This window comes from Pipistrellus kuhlii, unplaced genomic scaffold (genome assembly GCF_014108245.1).
Source record: "Pipistrellus kuhlii isolate mPipKuh1 unplaced genomic scaffold, mPipKuh1.p scaffold_m20_p_2, whole genome shotgun sequence".
NCBI classification, from domain to species: Eukaryota; Metazoa; Chordata; class Mammalia; order Chiroptera; family Vespertilionidae; genus Pipistrellus; species Pipistrellus kuhlii.
In genome coordinates this window covers 149818509-149837800 of record NW_023425515.1, presented here as the reverse complement: position 1 = coordinate 149837800, position 19292 = coordinate 149818509, and the positions used below count along the sequence as shown (strand labels likewise).

The following is a 19292-nucleotide window of genomic DNA, read 5'->3' as shown; positions in this document are numbered from 1 at the left end:
TGTTCTCTGATGTATTCTCAGCTCTTGAATCCGTGCCTGGCATATAACAGCCCCTCAGTGAATTTGTCAAATCAATGAATAGACTCGTGGACACCAGATCGGTATTGCTGACCCAGACCAGTTTCTAACGTCGGCTGGAATGAAGCTAATTCCCAGGCTCTAAGTTTGCCAGGTCCTTATGAGTAGGGTCTAAATTAAAGTCATCCTTGTATTGTCCTCAGTTACTTGAATAAGGCCTTGCACATTGTTCATGCTCAGTTGATACTGACTCCTTGAGACTTAATAGAATGACTAAATGCTGGATTAAACTCATCCTGTGATCCTCCAATGCAAAGCTCCTTGTGGATGAAGGAGGATGACCAGCTCTAGGGAATGTATCCCCCAAAGTCTCATCACATAATCTTGTTTCATCAAGAAAATTAAGGCTGTTTTGTTTGCTTTCCCTCAGCTCCTCACTCTGTAACATAATAAATTCTGTTCTTACCTCTTTGTTGTCCTTATCCTCTTTGAGGCCAATCCTTGTGACTATGCATGTTGTACTATTCTTTCCAGTTTCTTACCTCCTGCTCATACCTGAGACTACTGTTTTCTGGCCTCCAACACCACAATTCTACTGAAATTCCACTTGTTATGGCACCTAACGCCTCCTGACTGCCAAACCTGGTGGCATGTGATTTTTTTTTCTGGCATGTGATACATTGTGAACATTAAATCCGATCTCCTTGGCACTTGCTATCCCTTTGGTCCTATGGAACTATACTTTCCAGGTTTTTCTTGTATCTCCCTGGCCTTTCCTGCTCTTTTATAGGCTCCTTTTCCTCTACCCTCGGGGTGTCGAACTCAATCAGAGAAGTGGCCAAAATCTAAAATCCAGCCTAAATCGCGGGCCGAATGGTTTACTGAACAGTCATAAACTGTCATTGTGATGGAAACACAGCGGAGTGCAGTGATGACAGCGCGGTGCGGGCCACATTGCAAGACCTGGTGGGATGGATTTGGCCCGCGGGCCTTGTGTTTGACACATGTGCTCTTTTATAGGCTCCTTTTCCTCTACCCACTCCTTATAAGCTTCCCAGTGGCTGTTCTCAGCTCACTGCTCTTGGCACTCAACACACTCTCTGTGGCTTCAGCCACCACCTGTACACTGATGATTCCCAAGCCTTTATCTCCAGCCCTGACCTCCCTCCAGAGCATTAGATTATTTATATACCTGCCAACTGGACAGCCCCACCTAGATCCCATGAACGGGACGCCTCTTGTACATTATCGCGCAGCCTCTTGGCCACACCCCCGAGTCTAGAAGCAGCTCTGGCAGGCAGTTCTGTGTTGTCTTTGATTCAGTGCAGACAGTCACTTACCTTGGCAAGTAACTTTATACCTTACTTCATGACTTGGAGTTTCCCTGATGCCCCCGGAAACCTACAATGAGACATTCATCTGTTAAAGTACCTAACATTTATGCATGTGCAACCTACATGGAGGGAGGGGGAGGATTAGGAGGTGGGCATAACACTCCATGGGGAAGCCCTGGACCAATGAGGTATAAGATTGTGCATAACATTCTCCCTGTTGTCTTGTGGGTGAGCAATCCTGAGATGCAGTGTGAAGACTCTTCAGGAGGCCCCAGAGGGATCCAGTGCTAGGTCCCATGAGGGTGGCCAACCTGATACACATTCTTTTTTAAATATATAATTTATTGAGCAAATATTGTATTTAAAAGTAGATATTTACTATTTTCACTAAAGACTCAGCACACACTTCCATGTATACATACAAAGACAATGGAATGATTCCCCTGGGGGAAAGCTTGGGTTAAACCTTTGGACTCTGGAGTTTCTTTTCCCTGGAACTTACATCAGTGAGAAATGTTTAGCTAACTGGGAAAGATTGCTTTTTAAAATAGAATTTATTGGGGGTGAATTGGTTAATAAAATTATATAGATTTCAGATGTGCAGTTCTATAAAACATCCTCTGTATATTGCACTGTGTGCTCTCCTTTCTTGATTGACTTTCTATCCTGCCTTATATCACCCTCCCTGACCCTTCCTCACACCTGTTCCCTGAGATCACTTCTCAAATAGCCAGCATGTGAATCTTTGCCCAGGTCTTACTTTGGGGGAAATCCAGGCTAAAATACCCCTTCAGCATCTCAATCTTGAACTCTTTAAACCGGAACTCACAGTCTTTCCTTTAGTCCAACTTCTTCCTTTCCTCTATTTCATTTAGCCATTGAAGCTCAAAACAAGACTCATCCTGGATCCTCCCTCTTCCTCATCTTGACCTCAATCTGCTCTCCTCCACTGCTGTCCTAAAACCATTATATAAGCCCCCATCATCTCACCTGAGCAGCTGCCTCCTCTCACTTCTCCCTGCCTCTCCTCCAACCCTCTCAAATCCGCCCTTCACTCACCTGCCTGCATGAAATACCTCAGGCACAAATCTTACTGTGGCATTTCTTGGCTTAGACCCCATTAAAGTCTTCACAGGTCATCCCAAATCTAAGCATTCTAACATGGACAGGAGCCCTCTGTGATCTCTCCTTGCCTACCTCTCCAGCATTATATCTGAACTGCTTATGCTTTACAGTATGTTCCCAGTTGTTCACTAGAGAGAAAGAAAATGCTCATCCTGAGGCTATTGTTTATTTTGTCCCCAAAAGGAGCATCTCAATAGCCCCGCAGCTCTGGAGACAAAGTCAGCAGAGTTATTCTCTGTAGTCAATGATCACGGGGCCTTTCAGGCTCATAGCTTTGTCATATACAGATCACAGGACAGACAGTGAAGGGACAGAAAGAACTCTGTGGGTAGAATTGGACCTGGGTTCCAGGCCCACTCCACTGGTGAGCTGTGTGGCCCTCGGTAAATTACCTGGTTTCTGCATCATCCACAAAGTGGGAAGACTATCTAATTGCTACAGAGTGTATGAAGTGCATATAATAGTAAGTGAGGATGATGATGGCTAATACATACTGAGTGCTTACCAATTGAAGCAATGAAAGTAGGAGACACCTTGTGAACAGGTCTTGGCTCTGCTAACTGGGCCATGTTCTCTGAGTAAGTCATTTCTCAGGACTTGACCTTAATCTTATCCTGGAAACAATAGTTGAATTAGTTCAGGGTTGTTGGACTGGGTGGTCACTAATATCCTTCCCAGATATAAAATTCTGCATTTATAAAGCGAGAAATCAGAGCTATTGATGTCCTAAAGGGGGCTGGACATTTATCTCTTTTGCTCTGCTGTGCCTGTCTGGTCATACACAGCACACTGAAGGTGGCCTCACCAGCCCTTACATCAGCCTCAGTAACAATGAGGATAATTCTGTCCAAAACAATATCATGTTTTCTTTGGCATGAATTGTGTTGTTCAAATTCACAAAATTTACTGTCACATTGTTGCCAAGCTGGACAGATTCTTATCAGAGCCAGGTCAGATCCAGGTGGAGCCCAAGGTTGGTTGTCTCCCTCACAATGCCCAGTCTCCTCCCCCACTTCATCCCTCTCCCCCCAATCCCCCCCTCCCCACCACGCATCACCTCATCTTCCTGAAGGTGGTACTGCTTCTCTGACTCTATCTCAAACTTTCTAAACAGAATTCTTAGTTTTTTCCCTAGTCCCTCCCTACCTGCCTCTCAGTGTGGGCTTTGCTTAAGTGGAAGGTTTTGTGCTCATTCTCAGTTGACTTCTTCCCATTCTTCAATACCTTATCTGTATTTTCCAGTCTGAAGTGAAAATGGGATGGAGTAAATATATTCTGGATATTTTCTCCTTGCAGTTCATTTAAAAAAATATATTTTATTGATTTTTTTACAGAGAGGAAGGGAGATAGACAGTTAGAAACATACATGAGAGAGAAACATCCACCAGCTGCCTCCTGTGCACTCCCTACTGAGTAGGTACCCACAACCAAGGTACATACCCTTGACCAGAATCGAACCTGGGACCCTTGAGTCCGCAGGCCGACGCTCTGTCCACTGAGCCAAACCGGTTAGGGCTGCAATTCTTATTGAAAGTCTCTCTCTCTCTCTCTCTCTCTCTCTCTCTCTCTCTCTCTCTCTCTCTCTCTCTCTCTCTCTCACTTTTAGATTCGTTTCTTTTCGTAGCTGATCCTATTAATGCAATTTTCAGTAACTCACTGCTTCCTACATAATTGAGGAAGTCAGAATAAAAAGTCCCAAACTGGATGTAAACTGGAAGGTGCTTATTTGGCCGTGGAGAGAATAGCCAAAATGCCTCCATACCAAGGAAGCCGCAAAGCCAGGCAGAATGAGTGTCATTCTTTTGTCCCCAAAGCTCCTGGTTCCTGGAAGGGGGTTTCTGGGTAGGTTTTCATCCCTGAGGACAGGGAATGCAGAAGGATGCTTGACTTCCTGTCTCCCTTGACACCTCCTGTCTTTGGCATCTAGTTGGCTATGAATTGGTTGACTGTTGTTAGGGTCGGGGAGGAGACGATGGGGCTGGGAAAGGGGAGATTGGCTACCTCTGACTTTCCCTCAGGACTCTCATGTAAACATGAGCACTCACAGGGTATATTTAAAGCATTTTACTCATTTATTCTACAAGTAATTACTAAGCGTATACTGTGTATATATGCCAGGCTCTGTACTGGATGCTGGCAATATGATGAAAGCAGACCTAATTCCTCCTTAGGACAGTCCACAGTCCAGTGCATTCGATATGCCAACTGGACGTGGAAAATGTCAGATGAGTGCTGTAGAGTCTGACTAACTTGAATCTCTTATTTACAGCATATTGCCAGCATAATTAAATAATTATTTGAGGAATTATTGGTGAGTGCCAGTCTTTCCTTTAAAAGTAAACATCCCATAAAAATAAGGATCCCATCACCAGGTATATGTAACCATTAACACGATACCTAGCCCATTAGTAAATGCTCCATAAACACTTGCGAAAGAAAGAAGAGAGGGAGGGAGAATAAGATGGCAGGAGGAAGGAGAAGGTAGGATGAAATGGAAAGAAAAAGAAAGACAGGAAAAGAAAGACAGGAGGAGAGAGGAAGGAGAGGAGATAGATTAGGATCCTGGAAGACGGGTGCAGTGACCTTGGGAAGATGCTCGGGCCTGTAAAGGGAAGCTGGTGTTGAGAAAGAAAGGAAGTGGTTGAAAGTGAGAGGAGGTCAAGGCGGCCGGAACTAAAGCTGTACAGGAAGGGGTTGTTTCACTTGGGAAAATTCTGTGGCAGAATTGCCTGGAAGCTGCTGTGCTGGAGGCTGGGGACTGGCCACAAGTGTGCCCCCCTGACCTGGGTTGAGAGGCATCCTGACTGCCTCGGGCCTGGCTGGAGCTGACCAGGAAGCCTGGACCTGTGACTGAGGCTGTGACAAATGGGGCTGAGGGCACTGGGCTCTGGACTCAGAGACCTGATTTGCTTCCAGCCTGAGCTGCCCAGCATCTAGCATTAGTTCCCTCTGTAGGGTTGTCTGAGTGAGGGAGGTTGTGCTAAGGAGGTGCAGACAACACCTTCTGTTGGAGGCATCCCCAAACCCCCTAAATCTTGGCTAATTGGACTTCACGAACCACTGTTCTAGTTTACTGTTTCTCGTCCTTTGCAATAACAGTACTATCATTATACCTTTCTCACAGTTTTTAATTTAGATGCCTACTGTTTCAAGTTGAACTTTGGTCTTCCCCATGACAACCTTATTTTCCAAATAAACATGTGATGGGTGATCTGAAAAGCACAAGTTCACTTGTGGGGAGGACGCTAGAAAAAATGACAGCCTTTTATGGAGCCCATAACATGTGCCAGGTCTTGTGCTGTGTGCTCTCATTGCAATATTTCCTCAGATCTTTGCAACACCCCTACGAAGCAGGCACTATTGTTGTCTTCAGCTGACAGGAAGGAAACAGGCTCAGATAGCTTGCCACCTCCCTGTGGGTCTCTCAGGCACAGCTGGTGGAAATGAGACCCACATGCAGGGCTAACTCCAGCCAGGCCCGGATACTCCAGCCAAAGGCAGGCCCAGGGGAGCCAGGCACCTCTCATGGCAGTGAGCTACAATTTTAGGTGAAATGTGGACAAACAGGTTAATAGTTAAAGCTATTTTTATGGGTTCATGCTTTATTTTTGAACAAGTGATCCTCATTATTTACTGTACTGACATGAGGTTTTATTTAATTTAGTAAGTGAATTAAAAAAAAAGTTAAGTGATAGTGCAGTGGGCTGTGGATAAGGAAGAAGCATGAAAATGGACCCAGGGCCTGCCAGGGTCAGAATTGACCTTTCTCACTGGACTCTGATTCTGTTCATTGGCCGACCCTCATGGGACTGACACTTGCTGTGTCCCCAGCGACTTTCCCAATCTGTCTTGCTTCTGTGGGTCTGTCTGTTCTCTGGGTCATAGCCACACCCCCTCTCGACAGAGTAAAACATCAGGAATTAGGTAAAAGGTGTTTTGGCAAAGGTCAAGAAAAGAAATGCCTTCAGCTGCAATTTGCTCAGGACACATAAGCGCTTTGGGGGAAGGGACACCAAAGAGGAGGATCCCCACTGCCCTCACCACGGGATTTGGAACAATCTGGAGAGGTGATTGGCCGGTGCACGGCTGTGAGAAGGGTCTCAGGAGACAAGGGGTTGTTGGTTGATTAGAAGGCTGCAGCCTCAGAGCTTTTCTGCTGTGCCACAGCGAAGGCAACCTACGCCAGGCCTGGAGGATCTGTGACTCAGACATGTATGCTCTCCGCAGTGCGAGGCCTCATACTGACTAGACACTCACAGAATTCGTTCTGGATTCACTCCTCTTGCCACTTCACCTGGAAACCTTTCTACAAGGAAGAGGACGTTCTACATGGAGAACCACAGTTAGGACTGATTTGGCACTTCGCTCTGTTTCTCCACAACCAAAGACGGCATTAGCTGCAATCTAATGATTGCTGGAAATTTCTTGCCTGACCCAGTTCTCCCAGGGCCATTCCCCGAGTGAATGGATAACCAGGTCCCAGAACTGCAAGGCTCTAACCAGTGACTGGAAGAGAAATTATGAACCTATCTCTTGACATGTCCCTGCTCCCAATCCTGCCTCCTCTGCCCCTGTCCCTCCCTCTTCTCTCTCCCGCCCCCCCCCCCCCCCCCCCCCACACACACATAGCTGACTAGGTAAAAGCACTGATTTCCTTCAGTAGGCTCAGAAGCAATAATCTCCTTATGTTGACTGTGGTTAACCCATAATACTTACCAACGGGCCAATAATGGCAAGTCAGTTGGTTTACTAACTTGAAAGTTGTGTGCCTCTTATGTTTGTTTTCAAGGTAGGAAAAGCTAAAGGTCTGAGGAGATATTTCTGAGCATATAATTTCTGCTGGTCTAACAGTCACAGTATGCCTATGGATGAAGGCTTCAGAGCCAAACAGATATGAGTGTGAATGTCTGTCCTGTTTGCTGTGGCAGTTCGGGTAAGTTACTTAACCTCACTGAGCCTCTGTGTCTTCATCTGCACATGAGAATGCTGTGTGGCATGGAGTAGCAACTCCTTCAGACACACTCTGCAATGAGCTTCTGGCGAGGCCTGGTGAGGGAAGAAGGCATCTTATGAAAAGCATGAAACACTCAGTGGCTGGACTTTCAGAGGCTGGAATTGGGCCAAGGCATGAAAGTGTGGACTTTTCTCTAGTGCCCATCAGCTACTCTCCAAGAGTTGGCTTCTTGAGTCTGCTTCTCTTCCCTCTCAGCTTCTCCATCCTCTCCGCAAGTGTCTTGTCTCTGCCTCTCAGCTTCTGCTTGCTCACACTTTGACTTACTTCTGCCCTCAACTCACTCAAGCATGTCATTGTTTCTTTCTCTAGCCTCTGAGCCTTCAACTTTCATTTATGCAATTAACTCATTTCTTTTATATATCCCAACTTGAAATTTCTAAAAGTAAGAATCTCTTTGGATGAGGCTTTTTGTATTACAATACCCTAAAAACTGCTGCTTGGCCAGTAGGATTGGTTGCCAGGATCACCCCTGATCTAATCAGAGTGGGTGGTGTGTGTGTGTGTTTGAGGATGATCACATTAGACAAATCAAAGCCACTGAAAGTAGCCCCCATTCAGCAGAGATGATAGGCAGAGGAGTTCCCCTTACAAGGGGTGGCAGACATCATGATTGACACACCTCATAAATTTGTTGTGAAAATTAAGTGAGATAGAGTTAGAGAGGGTCTAGCACAGAGCTAGGACACATAGTAAATGTTCAAAAATTGATAGCGGTTGTTCTTTATTCTTATTTCTTTACCTTCACCAGATGATATGTTTTTTAATGGGGGGGAAAAATCAATTAGTTGCCTCCTATATGCACCCTGCCTGTGGATCAAACCTGCAACCTAGATATGTGCCCTGACTGGGAATCAAATTCATAACGTTTTTGGTTTATATATGGGATGGCGCTCCAACCAACTGACAACCTGGCCATCCTCACTATGTAGCTGCCATTCTCACTATGGGATTATTGTTGTTATAATAATCTACCACCAACAGGCTTGGTTCCCAATGTACAAGGTGGTTTGCAGCCCTCTAATAGAAAGTACACAGGGTGATTATTTCCTTGAAATAGTTAGTCCAACTTCACTAAAGGGAGGGAGCAGGCAGGGAAGGAGGCTCCCTGTGTATACAACATCATGTGTACAATGTCAAGGGTTAAAAATACGCCCTGGGCCAGGACCGGTTCGGCTCAGTGGATAGAGCATCGGACTGTGGACTGAAAGGTCCCGGGTTCGATTCCGGTCAAGGGCATGTACCTTGGTTGCGGGCACATGAGCTGATCGATGATTCTCTCTCATCGATGTTTCTAACTCTCTATCCCTCTCTCTTTCTTTGAAAAATCAATAAAATATATATTTTTTAAAAATACTCCCTGGATCAAACATTACCAGTTTCTTTTCAAGTTATCTTTTAAAACCACAAATGTGATGCGGTAAGCCTACCTAACTTCTTGTAATGTCTTCCCATTTTTCTTAAACAGAGACACAAATTCTTTAGAAGGCCTTGTATGTCTTCATCCCTCTCCACCCCTCCCCCCTCCTACTATATACACACACACACCCTTCTCAGCTTTGGCTGACCTGATGGACAAGCTGCTTGGGGCACTGCAGCCACGCTGGCTGCCACCAGGATCCGGGGACACCTGTTCCCTTGCACAGAGGGCCTCACAACACACGGCTCTTCCTACAAGGCTCTTCTCCTCCCTCCCAGCCCTTTTCCTACTTATTCTTTCCTCCCCTTTCTTATCTCTGTTTTCTCTGGGGCAGGATCTTTTGTGTATGCATTCTTTCTCTTTGGCCCATTGTTTCTCGAAGGGGATTGTGTGAATAGGTTTGCTTCTCCCACTAGACTATAAACCCTTAAGGGCAGGTAATGTCTGTTTTTGCTCACCTTTGTGTCCCCCACAGCTGGTGGTGCTTACAACATATGGACGCTCACTAAATATCTGTTGAGTACATGAGTCATTAATAGTTTTGCTATTAAATGCAACTAAATTATTGCCTATCAGGAGCTATGACAATACCAGAAGGTAAAAATAATACAATATTAATTTTGTTTTTTTTTTAATTGAAAGCACACATGCAGAGCTCACCAAATTTGCTCTGTTCTATGCCCAAAGGAAATAGCAACACATTTTAAAAAACTGATATTATACAGGCCACATTCATTGACCGGAATGCAATAAATTTAGAAATTAGCAAACAGTGAGCCAAAAACAGGCTATACTTCTAAAATATAAACACACACTTCTGAAGCTCTCTTGGCTTAAAGAGGAAGTAAACTACTTGGAACTGAACCACAGTGAAAATAGAACACATCAAAACCAAGGGGATTTGGCCAAAGCAATTTTCAGAAAAAACAACAACAACACACACAAAAAAATTTCTAGCCTTGCATTTGTTTATTAGATCATAAAAATGATTGAAAGGGGGGAAAAAAAAGAAGCCAAAGTAAATAGTAAAAATGAATTAATTAGTATAGAAACAGAAATTAATGAGATAAAGAAAAAACTCAGCATAATTAAAACCATGGGTTTCCTTTTTATTGTTGTTGTTAATCCTCACCTGAGAATATTTTTTTTAATTGCTTTTAAGAGAGAGTAGAAGGGAGGGAGGGAGGTGCAGAGAGAGAGAAACATCCATGCGAGAGAGACACATCCATCAACTGGTTGCTACTGGCTGCCTCCTGCAGGTGCCTCAACTGGGGCTGGAGAGCAAACCTGCGATTTAGGTATATGCTCTAGACCAGAATCAAACCCGAGACTCTTGTGCACAGGCTGATGCTTTAACACAGGCCAGGGCTACAGGTTTACTATTTTAAAGCAAAAAAATATTTGGCTAGAACAATTAATAAAAGAGAGAAAATGCTAGGCAATATTAGGCATGAAAAGGGACAGATGTACATATACATGCAAAGAACACATTTAAAAGAGAATGGTTTAAACAACTTTACACCAATGAATTTGAGACCCAGATGAAATTAATAATTTTCAAGGAAAATAGAAAAAAAAATTTTGTTCAACAACCATTAAAGAAATTGAACTAATAATTTAAAATGTACCTCCTTTCTGCCCCTGAAAAGGGCATCTGAGTCAAAAGGCTTATAAGCAAGTCTTTCTACTAAAATCTGTAAGAACAAGTAGTATGGTTGTGACCTCTGTGATATAGAGACCTTTTTAAATAAATCATAAAAATAAAAAGCCATAGAAGGAAAGATGAGTAAATTTGACTAAACTAAACTGAAAATTTCTCTATGACCAAAGATATGATTAACAAAATTAAAAGGCAATTTATGGTTTAGGAGAAAATGCAATATATGTATATGTATATGTATATGTATATGTATATGTACACACAAACACATGTATGCAAACCTAAACAACATGCAAAAGGATAGTATCCTGGTGCTATAGACTGAATTGTGTCTCCACCAAAATTGCTATGCTGAAGCTTTAACCCCCAAGGTGATGCTATTTGAAGAGAAAGCTCTGAGGAGGTAGTTAGGTTAAATGACCATAGTTGGGTAGGGTTGGTGGCCTTATAAGGAAAATAAGAGGGAGGTCTTTCACTCTCCCCATGGACACATCAAGGAAAGGCCATGTGAAGACACAGCAAAACTCTGTCTGCCAACTCCAGGGAAGAGCTCTCACCAGACACCCATCTGGTGGGCACCTGGATCTTGGTCTTTCCCAACTCCAGAACTGGGAGAAAATAGATTGTTCTTGTGTAAACCTCCCAGTAGAAGGTATTTTGTTATGGCAGCCCAAGCTGACTAGACATTTAGATATATAAATCCATAAGAAAAAAAAAGAAAAGAAAAGAAAAGAAAAAAGCGATGAAAAGAAGTCAGAGATATGAACAGGAAATTCACAGAATAGATATAGTCAATTAGCAAGAAAAATGCTTAGCAATACTAAAATATGTTTCACAGCCATCAGATTGGCCAACTTGATAAAGTTTGATAATCTTTAGCATTAACCTGGCTATGCAAAAATAAAGTATAAATTGGTAATTGTGACTTTGGAGGTAAATAAGAGACCATCTTAAAATATAACCTATAATCCCACAATTCCACTCTTCTGTATCTGTTCCTGGAAAGCATCTCCCCGCCCCACAAGGCATTATTTGTGAGAGCAAACTTCTAAAGGATGATGTGATGGTGCTGGCAGTGTGGTCAACCAGAGCGAGGCAGGATCCAGAAGGGGCTGAGGACTGAGCCGTGCAGAATGCCATAAAGGTTACCGTATTTGGGTGAAGTTCCAGAGAGAGGACTGCAGAGCTGATTGCCTGAGTTAGCATAGCCTGGGAGCCATGGCCAGGCCTCAGAGTGGCCACAGCACCCACAGGAACTCAGCTGACATGGAGTCAGACAGGCAGCACCACCAGGAGTGCTACCACCAGAGTGGTAAAATGACTGGTTATCAGCCTCAGACATCAGCTGCCAATGTCTGTAGGACAAGCAGCAAGCAAGAGTAGGGCATGGAGATCAAAGGACATGGCCTTTAGGACTCTGGCTCTTCCATTAGTCCAGGAAGCAAGGAAAGCCACAGCACCTACCCTCCCCCAACCCTTTACACCAGAGACCATCTTAGTGAGGAAATCAGGAGGAAGGAAGACTGTCTAAGAGACAGAGCATTTTACCTGAGACATGATGGCCTCTAAAAGGAACTGTGGTCGGCAAACTCATTGGTCAACAGAGCCAAATATCAACAGTACAACAATTGAAATTTCTTTTGAGAGCCAAAATTTTTAAACTTAAACTTCTTCTAATGCTACTTCTTCAAAATAGACTTGCCCAGGCCATGGTATTTTGTGGGAGAGCCACACTCAAGGGGCAAAAGAGCAGTATTTGGCTCACGAGCCATGGTTTTCTGACCACTGGTTTAAATGATCAGATTAATCTACTTTTTAAATCAGATGAACTCTTGAGCAGACCTTTTCTCCCACTCACCAATACGATTTGGTGAGGAAGACAGAATAGCACAGAAATGACATTTTCTTTGAATATCAGAGTTAAGAAATAGTGCATTTTGTGCTATCCTATGCTTTTTATTTTTCTTTCAAGAAAGTATGTAATGAAATGTCAAAGAGAGAAGGCATTGCAATTTTCCAGAAGCACAATACTGATCTCACAAAAAACACATATCAGAAAACTCTTGGCATTTTGAAGGTGAACTCCAGAGACAGTGATGACCTTTCACTCCAAGAGCCACACCTCAGGAGGGAAGCAGAAAGCAGGCACGCAGACTGGAAAGCCCTGAGGATTCCCCTGGGAGGCCAGCCCTGGCTTGTGCCAGGGAAAATAGGGATTTTCGTGTTGATTCCAGTACTCCTTGGGTGATGATTAGCATGTTATTGATTTTATGGAATAAAGAAAGAAGAGAATGTTAGAAGGAACCTGAACAACTTTCACCCTGATTGGAATAAAATAGCAATAATAATAATGATTGCAATAAGAATTAATGCACATCTTTCATGCAGTATCACATTGAATCTTCACTCTAATCTTATAAAGATAGCCACTGTTATTACTCTCATTTTACAAATGGGGAAACAGACGCTTAGAGATGATGGGTTGCCTGCAAAGATGGCCACTAATTCTTCCCACTCCAGAGTGCACATGCCCTTCCTCCCAAGTGTTAAGTCTATTTCCCTTCCTGCTAAGTTTCAACAATGACTGACCTGTGGCTGCTTTCAACAATAGAGTAGATTGGACTAAATCAAGAAAAAACAGAAAATCTGAACAAACTGATTACTACCAATGAATCTAACCAGTGATTAAAAAAAAAAAAAAACTCCCAACAAACATAAGTCTGGGACCAAATAGCTTCACAGGTGAATTTTACCAGATATTCAAAGAAGAATTAACATCTATCCTTCTGAAACTATTCCAAGAAATTCAAGAGAAGGGAATATTCCCAAGTTCATTTTACCAGGCCAGCATTATCCTGAGGGTTCCCACTGAAGGAGGCGGCTGACCTGGGCGAGGAGCCATGCCCCCATTGGGGTGAGGTCCCTATCAGGGGCATGGCCAGCCTGGGCAAGGGGTTGAGGGCCATTTGCAGGCTGGTCACATCCCTGGCTTTGGAAGGTCTCCTGGTCTAATTAGCATATTACTTTTTATTGGTATAGATAATAAACTATCAGAAAGAAAATTAAGTTGAACATGAGAACATTCCAATTTAGAATTGCATAAAAAATACCTAGGAATAAATTTACCAAGACGGGAAAAGACCTGTACTAAAAAATTATAAGACATTGAAGAAAGAAGTTGAAGTTGAAGAGGATGCAAAAAGGTGGAAGCATATGCCATCCTCTTGAACAGGAAGAATTAAAACCATTAAAATGTCCCTACTACCCAAAGCAATCTGTGGATTTAATGCAATCCTTACCAAAATACTAATGGCATTTCTCACATATCTAGAATAAATACTCCTAAAATTTATATAGACTCACAAAAGATCCCCAAAAGACCTAGCAATCTTGAGAAAGAAGAACAAAGTTAGAAGCATCATGCTACCTGATATTAAACTATACTACAGGGCTATAACAATCAACACAGCAAGATTCTGACAAAAAAAACACACAGAAATCAATAATATAGAATAGAGAGCCCAAGAATAAACCCATGCCTATATGACCAATTAATTTGTGATAAAGAAAGCAAAAACAATGGGGTATAGACAGTCTCCTCAATAAATAGTGCTGATAAAATTGGGTAGATACATAAAAAACAGAACAAAACACTAGATTACCTTCTTATACCATATATAAGATAAACTCAAAATGAATTAGAGACAAATGTAAGACCCTTAACCGTAAAACTCCTAGATGAAAAGATAGGTAGTAAACTGTCTGAGGTTTCTCTTAGTAATATTTTTTTCTGATATAGCTCTTAGGGCAAGAAAAAAGAAAGAAAAAAAAATAAACAGATGGGACTACATCTAACTAACAAGTTTTTCACAGCAAAGGAAACCATCAACAAAAAGAAACAACAACCTACTGAATGTGGAAGATATTTGCCAATGATATCCCTGATGAGGTGTTAATATCCAAAAATTTATAAAGAACTGAAACTACTCAACAACAACCTCCCTCCACCCCAATAATTAATTAAAAAATAGTGGACCTGAAGAGATACTTCTCCAACGAGGATACAGAGATAGCCAATGGGTATCTGAAAAGATGCTCAATGTCACTAGTCATGACAGAAATGCAAATTAAAAGCACAATAAGGTATTATCACACACAATCCGGATGGCTATTATCAGTAAATCAACAAATGAGTGTCAGTGAGGATGTGGAGCAAAGGGGCCCTCATGCACTTTTGGTGAGGTTGCAAATTGGTGCAGCCACTATAGATCACAGTGTGAAGGTTCCTAAAAAATAAATAAATAAAAATAGAACTACCTTATGACCCAGCAATTCCACTTTTGAAAAAAAACTAATTCAAAAAGATATATGCACTTCTATGTTTTTTGCAGTGTTATTTACTATAGCCAAGAAATGGAAGCAACCCAAGTGTCCACCAATAGACAAGTGTATAAAAATGTGGTGGTACATATATATAATGGAATATTACGTGGCCATATAAAAGAATAAAATCTTACCATTTACAGCAATGTGGATGAACCTTGAGGGTATTATGCTAAGTGAAATAAGACAATGAGAGAAAGACAAATAAAATATGACTTCACTCACATGTGGAATCTAAAGAACAAGGCAAACAACAACAAAAAACACAGAAAGAATCATAGAAACAGAGAAAAAAAAAAGCTGAGGATGTTAGATGGGAGAGGTGTGGGTGCTAGCTGTGAAAGGCAAAGGATTCAGAAGTACAAATGGGTAGTTACAAAATAGTCACAGGGATGTAAGGCACTGCATACAGAATCAAATCTAATAAAAGAGTAATATGCAAATTGGCCATCACACCAACACAAGACGGCTGCCCCCATGTGGTCAAAGATGGCTGCCCCCATGTGGATACAAGATGGCCACCACAAATGGTCAGCAGGGGAGGGCAGTTGTGAGTGACCAGGCCAGCAGAGGAGAGCAGTTAGAGGCAACCAGGCCAGCAGGGGAGGGCAGTTAGGGGTGACCAGGCCAGCAGGGGAGGGCAATTAGGGGCAATTGGGCAGGCAGGGGAGCAATTAGGCATCAATTAGGCATCAATCAAAAAGAGAGTGGTTAGGGGGAGATCAGGCTGGCAGGCAGAAGTGGTTAGGGGAAATCAGGTAGGCAGGGAGGTGAGCAGTTGGGAGCCAGCAGTCCTGGATTGTGAAAGGGATGTCTGACTGCCCTTTTAAGCCCAATCCCACTGGGCCTCGAGGGGTCCCAGATTGGAGTGGGTGCAGGCTGGGCTGAGGAACACACACACACACACACACACCCCACCCCCATGCACAAATTTCATGCACCGGGCCTCTATTATAATAAATAACATTGTAATAGCTATGAATGGTGTCAGGTGGGTTCTGGAAATATCTCAATAACCTGTTGAGAGAGACAGAGTCCTCACAGAAAAAGGGGCCAGTTTTTGTGAAAGACTAAGAAGAAAGAGGGAAAGACTCAGCTGTCCCCCAGTGATGCTAGCTACTTTTACTGAGATACCAGGCATGGGACTGATGCCCTCATAGTTATTTGAACCCTAGCCAAGCTCACTGATGAATGCAGCCCTGTGAGAGATCCCAGAAGATACCACATGGGGAAAGAATTGACCCGGGAGACCCACAGAATAGTAAGGAATAATAAAATGATTATTGTTTTTAGCAACTAAGTTTTGAAGTGTCCTGTTATGCAGCAATAACATTTGAAAGAAGAGGTTAGAATCTTGTCCAGGATCCTATAAATTGTAAGTGGTAGAGCCAGGACTTGAGGCCAGTCTTTCTGACTCCAGTGGCATGCTCTTGACAGCTGCATGGCACGGAAAGAAGGAGCTGCCTGACCAAAGGTTACAAATGATTAAAGATAAGGAAATGATTAGCAGAGGGCCACCAAACCACAGTCTCTGAGAGCTGCGGGAAGAAAGGGGAAGAGAAGGAACACACCAAGAGTGGAAATGAGTTTCTAAAAACTAGGGGGAAAAAGAAACATCAAGTGTTTATGGAGCATCTATAATGCTTGAGGCCATTTTCTGGTTGCTCTGAGGAATTCAGCAGTGGATGCCCTGGATCTCAAGATGATAACTTAATTAAGGAGAAAACAAATGAAAACAAAACAACACTGTAAAATGTAAATTGGTGCAGCCACTAACAAAAAAATACACAAAACAAAACAAAACAAAAAAACAGTTTGGAGGATTCTTGCAAAGTTAAAAATAGGACTACCATATAATCTAGCCATCTCTACTTCAAGGAAAATAATTGCTCAAGCAGACATTTTTACACCCATTCTCATATCAGTATCATTCACAATAGTCAAAAGGTAGAAAGAACCCAAGTGTCCATCAACAGATAAATAGATAAACAAAATGTGTTAGGCACATGCAATGGAATATTAGACTTAGAAAGGAAAGAAATTCTGTCACGTGCTACAACATGGATGGACTTTGAAGACATTACGCTAAGTGAAATAAGCCAGTTGCAGGACAAATATTGTCTGATTCTGCTTATATGAGGTGCCTATAGTAATCAAATTCATTGAGGCAGAAAGTAGAATGGGGGTTGGCAGGGACTGGGAAGAGAAAGGAGTTTGTGTTTAAGGGGTGCAGAGTTACAGTTGGGAATATGAAAAGTCCTGGAGATAAATGATAGTGATTGTTGCCCAAGAATGCAAAAGCACTAAATACCAAGAACACTTAAAAGTGGTTAAAGTGGTTATTTTATGCTATATATATATTTTACCACAATAAAAGAAGAAATAAATTACTTATAAAAAGAAAAAGTGAATAACTTATTATAATTACTAATTACTTATTACCAATATGCAAAGCAGAGGGTGGCAAGGGGAATAAATCTAGGTAGGGGAAGGCAATCAAGTAGAGATGCTCATTATGGGCCAAGAACCTGCCTGGGGAGGTAAGTTGTATTACTCCATGTGATATCAGGAAGTGAGTTTATGGATTTAATTGCAATGTGCCATAAACATAATTTATCACAATGTTACAAATTGGTTCAAAAGTTTTCAATAAAGTTAGGTGTGAAGACCCAGAGTGAGTATTTAATGAAGATATGTTAGGGGTTTACTCGTTTAAAAAAAAAAAATTATAATTCCACAGAGGAGAGTAACGGCACTGCACCAGATCTCTTTTAAAATTTTATTATTGGGTTTTCCCACTGCTCCTGTGGCGGGCCCCAGCAGCTCAGAATGCCCAGAGGAAGGCCAGCTCCGCCAGGGGGGTGTTGAAGGAGAAGCTCAAGAGGAAATCTCCAAGGTTGTCGGCTAAACCTGCTCCTGCAAAAGTGGAAACAAAGCCAAAAAAGGCAGCAGGAAAGGATAAATCTGCAGACAGAAAAAAAAAAAAAAAAGGGGTGGGGTGGGGGAGAAAAGAAGAAAAAAAAGGTGGAGAGGGTTGGGGGGTGGTGGAGGTGGGGAGGGGGGAAACAAAGGGAAAACAGGTCAAAGTGGCTAATAAGGAAACTAATGAGGATCCATCGACCTGCAGAAAATGGACAAACTAAAACAAGGGGAGTCCAGACTCAGATGAAGTAGGAGAGGAAGAGTCTGATTAATATCATATACCATGTTCTATCAGGGGTTCCTTCTTCCTTCTTCCACAATCTGAAGGGAATTTTTTTATCAACTGTTTTGTAAATGCAAGGTTTTTAATAGCTCTATAAATATTGTTAAGAGGGGTAGGATTGTATGCCACCCTATTTTAAAAATGCAAATGATTGTTTTTAAAGGTAAGTTAATTTTCTGGCTGTTTATTTTTTTGGTACAACTAGAAAATAATGACACATTGAATATGGGAGACTTTGATTGTCTTTGGTGGCAGCTTAACATTCCATAGATGGGGTAAATATATAAATATATAAATATTCTATAATGCAAAGCATACTAAATGGCAATTTGGAGTCAGTCATGCATTTACTATGTCCTGAACATTTTCAGTTACTTCCAGTCTCATATTTTTGGTAGAACTGTTTTCTTGATCTTGCCTCTCCCTGTCAGAGTTTTGTGCACTCTGTCATTTTTGGTGAGGTAGCCCAGTTTTCCTAGTAACTTTGTTAATGTGCTGTGAAAAATTGAAAATGAGATTATGTAGTGCATATGATATTAAATTGTGAATTAGCGGGACTTTGATATAAAAGCATATCAACATTTAAAGATATTGGTACCTGAGATCTATGAAGGAAAATTAGCTTTCTGATTTTAAGCTGGAAAGTCACTGCAATAACTGTTTAGAAAGAAATCACAGCTACACGACTCTTTAGGGTTTTGGTTTGTATGTTAAGAATTGTGTAGAAATTGAATGCCTGTGTACTTATCCTCAAAGCAATCAATAAAATCACAATTCTAAAAGAAAAAAAATATTCTTATTACAAAAATAGTAAACAATTATGCAGAACATTTAAAAATATACAGTGTAAAGAAGAAAAACTTTAAAAGCATGCACAATTTCACCACTGGAGATACATTGTTAATTGATTATATAGCTGTGTAGTCTTTTTTTCTCTGCATGTGTCGCTATTCCCCCAAATTGACAATATATACCATGTATGTTTCAATAGCCTAAGTTTTAAATCTTAATATATAAGCATAACATTTCCTCACATCACTATATATGCTTTAGAACTTGATTTATAATGATTTGCCATCATATACTATTATAGTAGACTGACCCCAATTTTTTAAACCTCTCTTATTCAACACTTA

The 19292-nt window shown here is 41.9% G+C and overlaps 1 pseudogene; it reads left to right on the top strand.

Annotated features, from left to right (window-relative positions):
* Positions 1–11786: 11786 nt before the first annotated feature.
* LOC118723097 lies at positions 11787–18303 on the top strand (annotated as a pseudogene).
* Positions 18304–19292: the final 989 nt, after the last annotated feature.